The sequence below is a fragment of the Petaurus breviceps genome, unplaced genomic scaffold, assembly GCF_028583685.1.
Source record: "Petaurus breviceps papuanus isolate PSGF00001 unplaced genomic scaffold, PetGlider_PUasm1.0 213, whole genome shotgun sequence".
NCBI lineage: Eukaryota > Metazoa > Chordata > Mammalia > Diprotodontia > Petauridae > Petaurus > Petaurus breviceps.
Genome location: NW_027185860.1, coordinates 1,051,349 through 1,062,980, shown reverse-complemented (window position 1 = coordinate 1,062,980; position 11,632 = coordinate 1,051,349). Strand labels below are relative to the sequence as shown.

General features: G+C 36.3%; 1 protein-coding gene across 4 annotated transcripts in view; it reads left to right on the top strand.

The window, feature by feature from the left end:
• Window positions 1–9,635: 9,635 nt before the first annotated feature.
• LOC138165581 (roundabout homolog 1-like) overlaps window positions 9,636–11,632 on the top strand; it is a 957,778-nt gene continuing 955,781 nt past the window's right edge. Inside the window, exon 1 of one of the 4 annotated variants that reach the window (XM_069093911.1) lies at window positions 9,636–10,022. The gene's annotated coding sequence lies outside the window, so the exon portion shown is untranslated. Of the gene's footprint in view, window positions 10,023–10,079; window positions 10,726–11,632 lie in introns of those variants that run through there. The other 3 variants (XM_069093909.1, XM_069093912.1, XM_069093910.1) reach the window with 3 other exon arrangements.

Sequence of the window (11,632 nt, the reverse complement as noted above, 5' to 3'; positions counted from 1 at the left end):
AGTCTGCCTGACAAAACAAACCCAGGAACTTCATGAACACAATTGCAAAACACTTTTTACACAAATAAAATCAGATCTTGACAACTGGAAAATTTGCTCTTGGGTAGGCCAAGCTAATAAAAAAAATTACAATTCTCCTTAAATTAATTTACTTCTTCAGTAACATACCCATCAAACTGCCAAAAATTATTTTATAGAACTAAAAAATAGTAACAAATTTTATCTGGAAGAGCAAAAGGCCCAGAATATCAAGGGAATTAATGTAAAGAAATACTAAGGAAGGTGGTCTAGACATACCAGATCTTAAATTGTATTATAAAGCAGCAATTATCAAAAGTACTTGGTACTGGCTAAGAAAAAGAAGGTGTAAATCAGTGCAATAGGTTAGGTACACAAGAGACAGTAATCAATGACTATAGTAATGTCCTGTTTGATAAACCCAAAGACCACAGCTTCTGGGATAAAAACTCAGTATTTGACAAAAACTACCAGGAAAACTGGAAAAAAAGTTTTTATAGGAATGTAAATTTAAAGATCTTCCCTGCCCCTAGGTTAAGTGCACCTGGAGCCTGTGGTTTCTCAGGAGATATTTTGTGATTGGGCAGTGGGTCAAGAAAGTTGTTACATTCTCTGAGCCAGGAGAAGGCTATATAAGCCCTGATGTGAGGCTTTGCTTTGGGGCTCACTTTGAGAAGTGTTGTGTGATTTGACCAGATGAGACTCTGGGCAGCTGTTGAGAGCCCCCCGGCTTTGACAACCCAGATGTTGATGCTTCCCTCTCTGGTAACTGTGATTAGGTATGGATATATGTAAGGGTTTGACAGTTTGGAAGCCTGTCTGCTGAAATGTTCTTGTAATTTATGCTTGTAAACTCTGTATATTCTGAAGTTCAGGGTGCTGACCTTTTTCCCCTGAACTAGGTAAACGATATATGTTTGATTGATTAAAGCAAGATTGTTAACCCATTTTGAGTTGCTTTCCTTTAAAAAAGCAAATCTAAGAACATATGTTGGCAGCCACCCTGGGGATGCTGGGGTGCTTGCTGCTATAATAGTATGGCAGAGATTGGGCATAGACCACACATCTGACACCATATACAAAAATAAAATCCAAATGGGTTCACAATTTAGATATAAAAACTGATAGTATAAGCAAGTTAGGGGAGTAAGGAATAATTTGTCAGATTTATGGAAAATGAAGGAATTTATGACCAAACAAGAGATAGAGAACATTATGAAATTCAAAATGGATAGTGTTGATTATATTAAATTGAAAAGGTTTTACACAAAGCCAATGCAATCAAGATTAAGAGGGAAACACAAAATCGGGAAATAATTTTTTACAACTAGTGTCTCTGATAAAGGCCTCATTTCTAAAATACATAGAGAACCAAATCAAATTTATAAGAATACATGTCATTCCCCAATTGATAAATAGTCAAATGATATGAACAGGTAGTTTTCAGAGGAAGAAATTAAACCTATCTATAGTCATATGAAAAAATTCTCTAAATCACTATTGATTAGAGAAATGCAAATCAAAACAACTCTGAGGTACCACATCACACCTATCACATTGGCTAACATGACAAAACAGGAAAATGATAAAATTTCTAAATGATATGGGAAAATTGGAACACTAATTCATTGCTAGTAGAGGTGTGAACTGATCCAACTATTCTGGAGAACAATTTGGACCTATGTCTAGAGAGCTATAAAAATGTGCATACTCTTTGACCCACCAATACCAATTTTAGGGATATATCCCAATGAGATTATAGAAATGAGAAAAGGACCCACATGTAGTGGTCAAGAACTGGAAATGCAGGGGATGCCCATCAATTTGGGAATGACTGAACAAGTTGTAGTATATAAATGTAGTGGAATGTTATTGTGCTATAAAAATGATAAACAGGCAGACCAGAAAAACCTGGACTTATATGAACTGATGCTGAGTTAAGTAAGCTGAAACAGGAGAACATTGTACACAGTAACAGTCACAGTGTGCCATGACTGACTTTGATAGACTTAGCCCTCCTCAGCAATGCAAGGACTTAAAAGAAGTCCAAAGGGCTCATGATGGAAAATGCCATCCACATTCAAAGAAAGAGCTATGGAGTCTATACGTAGAGCAAAGTAGACTGTTTTATTTTTTGTTTTGTTTTGATTTCTTTTGTTTTTCTTTCTCATGATTCCTCCCATTTGTTCTAATTCTTCTAAATAACATGACTAATGTGAAAATGTTTATATGTAGAGCATATATCAGATTGCATGCCATCATAGAGGAAAGGAGAAGAAAGGGAAGGGGAGTAAATTTAAAAGTGAATGTTTGTAATAGTAATGGGGATTTGAAGATCTTCCATGCCCCTTGTATTGGCATGATACTAAGCATCTTGTTTCAAGTTCTTGATTGTATCAAGTATTAAGATGAAGAACTTCTGAATCCCATAGTGGGAGGAAGTTGCTGATGTAACAGGAAGGGGTGGAACAGGGAGGAGCTAATACCATATATAAGGAAAACCCAAGCTAGAGAGCCAGAATTGCTGAGACAGAGAACAGAACTGCTGAGAGAGAGAGAACTGCTAGGATCCTGAGAACTTCTGAGAACTGCTGGGAGCCAGAACTTCTGAAAGCAAGCCAGAGCTGCTGAGAACTTCTGAGAGCCAGCCAAAACTACAAGGAATGAGAACTGCTGGGAGCTGGAACTGCTGGGAGTGAGCAGCATGAAGGCTGAGGAGCTACTGTGAGTGAGGAGAGGAGGAGCCTTGCTTGAGGGAGGGAGTGAGAGAGGAGGATCTTTGCTTGAGGGAGCCTGTTTTGTTTTGAAGGCTTGGGAATGTGCGTGTTTGCAGCATTGACTATGTGTCCCAACTTTGTGGTTACTTTTATGACTTTGACTTTCTGGTTTTGGGAATAGGTTTCCTGGTATTTGAATAAATGCTTTGATTCTGTTCTCCATGTAGAGAGCCTGTTACATTTTGTGATTAATGAAATACCAGCATATTCATAGCTGCTGTGGGCTCTGTGAATATCACATTGCTGGTACAATTTTGAAAACTAAAACTAAATACATTAACTAAAAAACTAAAGTATATAAACATGCAATGACCTGACATGGTGGCACATGCCTGCATTCTTAGCTATCAGGGACCATAAAGCTAGAAGATCTATTGAGTTGGGAAGTTCTGATCTGATCTGTTTATTTTATGTGTCTGAGGTTAATTTGATATTAATATGGTGACCCCTTGGAAATAGGGAATGATCATGTTGCCTAATCCAGTCCAAGCCAGAAACGGAACAACTTAAAGCTCTCGTGTCACCAGTAGTGAAAATGGACCTGTGAGTGAATCTTGCCTTTCTAGCCAGGGTGAGATAGACTGTCTTAATATTGACGGTTCACTGAGATCCTCATCTTTTGGTAGTAAAAATATAATGTCTTCTGTTAAAAAGATTTAATCAACCTTATATTTGTGGAGTACCTGGCAACATACTTTGAAGTAATTTGTGTGCTACTGTTGGGAGAAGTGTTTGAACCAATAATTATGAATTTTATACAGCTGCAATACTTTTTAGTTTCTCAGAGAATCTAGAGTTTCAGTCACTTCCTTAATATCACTGTTTTGTTCAGTATTTTAACAGTGTGTAAACTTTCTGTTTCCTAATGGATCTTTCTTGACTTGGACTTACTGCAACCATTTTGAAAATAAGAAATTTTCTAGGTCCTCCATCTTTAAGGGTGGTTTCTTCTTTATTTCTTTGTTTCTCAAACCATTATTTTAAACTTTGTATTTTTTTATCTTTAGAAAATATTGATTTCCCCCCCTACAAACCAAATCTATGTCCAAGATGTAATCAAATTAAGCTTCCTTTTTAAAAATTACCTATCAGTACACAATTATTTTTTCAACGTACTTTTTCTTGCATATATATATACCCAATGGTCTAGTAAAGTGCCTTCAAATTAGTAATTTAATAAATATTTGTTAAATGAATGAATGAATTAATGAGTAGTTGTGGAAAAGAATTGTATTGTGAATGCACTTAGCTAACTTTTAGCTGTATCTTATGAAATGGATAATTGTTTTTCATTGTTTCTATTGTTTTTTAAAATGCCTATGTCACTCAAGACTACACCTTTGGAAAGCCAGTGTATTTAACTTTAAATTCCAGGTTAGATTTTGTGCATTACTGACTGCTTTTCTTCTAAATCACCCACTTTAGTTGAAGTTACATCAAATGGCAATACATTGAGTTGAAACATTTTGTCTCAAAATTTAGCATTGGTTTGATAAAGTACCAAGAAGATTAGCTTTATTCTTAATTATAGATTTTCATATTGCAGATAATATGTAATTTACTTCAAAATATTTTAAAACATAATTAAGTTGTTGGCATTTTTTATATATGATTTTTTCTAACCTGTTTGTAACAAATGCTTACTGTCATCTCATTTGTTTTTTTCTTCTTTCATCCTTCACCAAAGGATTTAACTCCTACCTTTTTCCTTATCAAATAATATCTTGTGAGTTTTTTCATTCCAGTTGATGCATAATAAAATGCAAGCTCTCTCTGTTATCTTTCCTTTCTTGCTTTATTAGATCTGCAGATATTTTCAACATTCCATTTCTGGGAATCATCATACAAAAATTTTTATGCCATGAGGTTCCAATCTCCATGAGTTCATGTAACTTCTAGTTCCTTCTCTCTATGATCTATATTTTCCACATTCTAATAATACTTTTAGGTTTAGTGGCTGACATAGAGTATTATTGTACTTACTTTTCCTTGACTTTCTCCTCCTTGTTTATATCAGCAATGCAATATTCCCAATGCCTATGGAAATTACAGGTATGCTGATGAAGTTATCAGTCACAAAATTATATCAGGCTTTCTCTATGGGGTTAAAATACCAACAGACTGAGTCCCCAAAACAGAAAGTCAAAGCCATCAGAGTAGTTATGTAATTGGCACAAGTTGATAAAGTAGAAAGCAGCCACATTTTCAAGCCTTTAAAACAGAACAGGCTACCTCAGGCAAAGGTCCTCCTCTCCCCACTCACAGCAATCACCCAGCGTCCAGGAAGCATGCTCCCAGCAGCTCCGGCCCCTGGCAGTCCTCAGCAGGAGTCCTTAGCAGAAATTCTGGCTGACTCAAAAAGGGGTTCATGCTGCCGCTGCCACTGCCTCTGCTGCTGCTGCTGCCATCACCGCCACTGCTAGCCACCTCAGGAACTCTCACTTGGCTTCCCCTTCTCTTGCCCCACCCCTTCCTGCTATGTCTGCAAGTCCAATGGGGCATGGAAGATCTTTAAATCCCATAACCCTTACATTGTTTCAGAGCTTGAAACCTGTTAGTTTTTAATCCATATCTATTTAATAAGTATGCCAAGGATATAGATCATTGTTGCTACCTATATTAGAATATTGTCCGCTTATTTGACTCTCACTTCCATGAAGGCAAAGTTCATGGCTTATCTAAATTTTATTTATTTAATCATCTATCTATCTATCTATCTGTCTCTCTATATCTAATTTCCACCAGTATCTAGAACACAACTCCTTACATAGTAGGTACTTGCCCTTCATAAACATTAGTTGCATGGTATTGTAATTTAATAGGCTGTCAAAATGCCTTTTAAATGAATCAGAAGGTATTTTGATGCACTGGCTAGTATGCAACAGTATTTCAGTTTTTGTTGTTGGCATAAATGACAAAGGAAAATAGGTAGCTGAATGAATCGAGTTCTAGACTTAGAGTCAGAAAGACTTGATTTCAAATATGGCCTCAGACACATACTAGCCTTGTGACCCTGAGCAAGTCACCTAACCTCTGTCTAGGTTAATCCGCTAGAGAAGAAAATGGCAAATGACTACAATATCTTTGCCAAGAAAACCCATGGACAGTATTGGCATGACATGGTCCACAGGGTCATGAAGAGTTGGACATGACTGAACAAAATTCTCTTTTCGTTTTGGTTTGGTACCTCTCAGTCTCTGAAATCCTTTTCTATTTTATACCATATTTCTATACATGTTTGTTTTTTTTTCCTTATCAGATTGTAAGCTCCTTGTTACCACAAATGATGTCTTATTTGTCTTCAAATCTTTCTTGGCACCTAATATATTGTCCTATTTATAATAGGTACATAATGGGTATTTCTTGAACGATCATGAATGAAATACTTTGAGGATATAAGCTGAGAACACCATATCTTTTACTTCACCTTCAGCTTTGGATTTCTAACCACTTAATATTGTCTGTGTGTCTGCTAAGTCACCTTTTACTTGGGTCAATATCAATAATAGTGGAAGTTCACATATACAGAGGATGTTACTGTTTACAAGACACTTTCCTTATAGTGATATTCTGAGATAAATAATGTAACTATTATTCACTCCCTCTACCATTTCACAGAAGAATAAAGTAAGGTTCAGGGATAAGTGACTGGTGCATTGACAAATAGGTACTGAGCTGATTTCTGATCCATTCTATGATGATTATACTTCATTGTCTCTCAAATCTTCAATATTAATTTAGAATGGATCTCCAGACTAATGAGCAATCTTATTTTTTTTTTTTTTGCTTTTTGGAGGGCAATTGGGGTTAAGTAACTTGCCCAAGGTCACATGGCTAGTTTGTGTGTGTGTGTGTGAGTGTGTGTGTGTGTGTGTGTCTGAGGTCGGATTTGAACTCAGGTCGTCCTGACTCCAGGGCCGGTGCTCTATTCACTGTGCCATCTAGCTGCCCCGCAATCCTATTTTTTTAATTTATATTTTTTCAATAATATTAAATATACACAGAATAGCCAAGTAGTTTAAAAGAAACAATTATTTTACATTGAAGATAAATTTTAAAATACTATATTCCTTCCAGACTGTTTACCTGCCTCTTAAAACCAAATGGGTTTTTTGAGGAGCACAGTACAGTGCCAAGCTTAGCTTGTTTTCCAACTTATATAGATATTCATGTTAACCACAATAAGGTGTTGTCATCATGATCCAAGGGCATAATGGAAATCAGTTTCTGACATGGTATGTGTTGTCCTTGAAAACTGCACTGACAATATAAGGGAGCCCAACAATATTTCAGATAGCAAAGAATAGATCAAGGATATTCCTATAGCTATAGGAATCATATTTATTAGGATTTAATAACTATTGTTTCACATGTATTTATTTATATATTCATCCACATATTATTATTAAGCTTTAATATGTAATGTTAGCAATTATAATATGTAACAATAATTTTAGAAAACAGTAACCATTTCATCAAAGATGTATAAATCTTACTTGTTTTCTAAACTGCACAAAATGGGATTTAAAATTTTTAGTTAGCTTGTTATGTGCCTGCATTAGGCTATTTTAGAGAGAGTGCTAATTGATCAAGCAATTGCATTTTAATTGTGCTAATAGGCTAGCTTTGGTTTATTTCTTTTCTATTGTTTTACTACTGAGTATAATCATCTAGGTTCAGATGTTTGCCTGCCTACCCAATTTCTCTATTAAACTCCTTTCATATCCAAATTTTATTAATCCCTGTAAAATCTGCCTGGGTAAAACACATTCTCTCTTTTTTTGAAAGGATTCTCTTCAAGTGTGGAATTCTTATTTATGTTTTTAATTTGCATTTAGATTGTGAAATGATTATATTAGTTAAGTTAACTTTAAGAGTTGAATTCTTTGTGTGATGCAATTGTTTAAAAATAAATATCAATACAAATCAATAAAATACCTACTATGTACAAGGCTCTAAACTAGGCACTATGGGTTTAAAGACAAAAATTAAATATGAACCTTACGCACCTTACATTTTCCATATGGTTGAATAAACTTTTCATGAGAAACATATTGATAATTCTTTGAAAATGAGATGTTTTTTTTCCCTTTCCCTTAAATCTGCACAGAACATATTGATGACTGTGAAAAATATAAACTATGTCATAACCCCTAAAACAACAGCTTGAGATTTGGAAAGTAAGCATATTGGTTAATTTGAGACATGCTCAACATTGACCCCAAAATAATTGTAAGTGAAAGTATAGAGTCATAAAGCATCATTAGAAATGTATTAACAATGGGAAATTGCACCCAATGAATTTTGATGGAATTCAGTAGGATCTTTTCTTTTAATCCTCTGTTTGGTAATAACTTTGCACATGCCCATTAGAAGATTTTTTTTTTCTTTTTAATCCTCTAAATACTGGAAGAGATTTCTTTCTTCACTGTTCAGACAACCAAGAGTTAAAATCTGCTTCCAACAAGGATGCAATCTGTAAGTTAGTTCTGAAAGGCAGTAACAGAATTCTAGTCTTGAAGTAACACTTTGGTTGTCAAGGGTTACTGATATGGGGACTGAGAGGTTGCATACAAGAGGAAGGATTGCTTTTATAATACACTGCAAAATTTAAGGCACTGTTTCCAAGTATTATGAATATCTTAAATATCTTCATTTTAATATTCTGTAGTCTTTTGTCATGTTTTGATTTTCATTAAACATATGTTAAACAGGTCTTATCAGTGTATGTATGAGTTGACGATTACTTTATTTAACAAAAAAACTTTCTAATAACATTCACCTGAAAATTAAAAGACATAATTTACCATTAAATTCATGTTTATCATGAAAATTCATAGCTAAACTAAAAGAAATATACATAATTACATATTTTATCATATCAAAAATCAACATAGGTAGGACCTATTGCATTCTTCATAAACCTTTTCATCACCTTCCAAAGAATGAAGGGTCAAGAGTCACAGGTCTATATAAAACCTTATAGCCAAGTGCATTAAGTCTAAACTATCAAATTACGATGTACAATTATAATGTTGTGTTCATATGACCTCATAAGAACATCCTTCTTAAATATTTATATAAGATGTTTTGTTGCCCCAAAGTGTCAGTTCCTATATGTACATTTAAAAATTTTGATTTTTTTTTCCAATTTGCATTTTTAATGACAGCATACACAGGTTGATTTTAAAAAGTAACATGGTAATGACTAATATTTAATTCATTATGCCAATATTGTCTTTCTTTTTCCAATTTTTATTGTAATATATTTGTGTCTATATACTAAATTATGAACTTAAAACAATTTAATGAACTTAATGTTTCTTGTTCTTTTTAATGTCATTTTAAACCTGTGTTGAGTAGTTAATTCACATACCACTAACACCAATAAGAAAATATTGTATTTTTCTAATAATTCTTCTGATTCTCAATTTGTCATATCTAATAATACATTTTGCCCCTCAATGAGTTATTTTACTTTGATGACTAGTATTTTTTTTCAATATTGCAATTTGGGTAAATAGAAATCTAGGAAAGTATAATAGAGAACATTTCCCCTGTTAAAACTTGAACCTTACATATATGAAATAATGCGTTGGAATTTTCAGGCAAAATTATTGATGTGAATATATTCTCAAACTGTCCCCTTTTAAATCTATGTATTTTTAAAGCCATCCCACACACTGGCAATCACAAGCAGATATGAAATGATCATCACATGACGTGAGTTAAAATGTGTGGGGTTTTTTCCTTGGTTAAACATCGAGCCAGGCATTAGAATGCTAGAGGTAAATGAATCAATTAAACACATTCCCCAGTCCCCCCTCCCTTTCTCTTCCCTAAAGCTGCTTGTATAGTGTTGCTTTGTAGTTCCTAGAGACAGAGGCAGTAGGACCCAGGGGCCTTCCGCAGCCACCAATAGAAGCGCATACTTGGATCTATTTGTATGCAATGCCTTCTGCTCTGCGCATTAATAGTAATACAGATAGCGGGTCTGAAAGAATTCTCTTCTGAAGAAGGATTGGATTTTTCCAGGGTCCCGATATTGTGAAGAAATCCGGATTCATCCTCTCCCTATGAGCCCCCTCCCCCAATGTTTAAAAGTCCCAAATAGCTTTTGCCTCGTTTAAACTCGGAAAGGTTTCTATGTACAGGAAAGTTGCAAGAACTATCTGAATCATGGAACTGCTAGTTTTCTAAAAAAAAAATAAAGAGTCTTATCTAAGGGTAAGTGCCCCAAATAAACAAGAATCAAGTGAGTGACAATATTAAGATGTCAAATGGAATGTATCTGATTGTATGTGTGTGGCTGTGGGGTTGTGTTGTCTTCTGCTATACGTGCTAAATTCACTATTTGCAGTTTGCTAAGAAATTGGAAGTGATGGAAGGGGCGTGTATATGTATGTGTGCATATATGAGTATACACACACTGTATCTATATCCATGGGTAGATATACTCACATATGTATGAACCGCATGTGTGCATTGCTAAATTGTTGTGTTGTTTTTTTTTTTTAACTCTGAAGAAATTGACTAGAAGGAATCCAACAAGTTTCATTTTGGGGATTAAAGGTTTGTTTATGCTCTGAGAAGTGAAGTGCTTGGGACTATGTGTTCTGAGGTGACTGAGATTGTTCAACAATGAAGTTTGAGGATGTGTATCCTGTGCTAATTGATACGCGGGTTTGGGTTAAGCTCGGTGGCGCGGGAGCGGTGTGTGGTGCATTGAGCCTTTATGTGGCATTGACAATAACAGGAGCTATAGTTATCTGACTGCCCCGGAGTTTCAGCAGCACGTTCGGTGGAGGGCAAACGCAACTTTGCAGGGTAATCTTGCGTGTGCTGTGTGGTTAACGGTGTGGAGTAAACAAACGGACTCAAACTTGAAGCCTATTCCCAAGCCACCGGCATGAGGAGATCCCGTTTTCTGGTTTGTTTCTGTTCTTATCTTATTGTTATCGTGATAAAGTCATAATTATGTTTATTGCGCGACTTTTGCCTGTTTGGACAGTTAATGCCTGTCCCTGAGAGCGTCAATAACAAAATTTCTCACTAACTATATTGCAAACTACATCGTGACAGCTACATGTTCTTTTTGTCTTTGGAAATGCGATATTGATCGAAGAAGGTGAGAGATTCCTGCAAAAACCCTTTGTGATCTGACTTTTCAAGTGAGAATGGGAAAGGTGCCTCTCTCCGCCCATCTTTTACACACAGAACACACGTATGATGATGCATGCAGGAAAGTAATGCTGTTGGTGACATTTTGCTGGGAAACATATTGCAGGGAAGTCGAGGAGCCTGTGCATTATTTATGAAGTGCTTGCATGCCTCTGGGGACAATTCTTTCTCCCTCTCCCGCCCCCTCCCCAGAAGGCCGGTTGGGGGCTGGGGGAGGGGGGGGCCTGTTGGAGCGGTGCTGCTGCTAGGCTCTGCAGTGCTGCTCACACAATAGAGGGAGAGAAAGGCAGAGACCCCTCTGGGCTGGGCTGGATCCAGCAGCTCGCTCTGGCTTCCCGGTCGCGGCTGCGGCTACTGCTGCTGCTGCAGCCTCTGCTGCTGCTGCAGTGCTGCAGAAACCCAGCTCCCTTTCCCTTCAGTGAGCTGTATGAGCTAGGGACGTGCAAGGCACTGCATCCTGGAAAGATACCTCTCTGCACCGAAGGGGCCCAGTCTTACTTTGTGGAACAAATGCGGGAGTCCTGAGGGTGGGACAGGCGTAAGCTTTGATTTCTTTGCCTCCTGACTAATTCAGCTTGGTGCCTGGAAATTGCCTCTAGCAACCAAATCTGTATTAGCTGAGTAATACAGTGTTGGGGTGCGGTGGTGTTATGTGG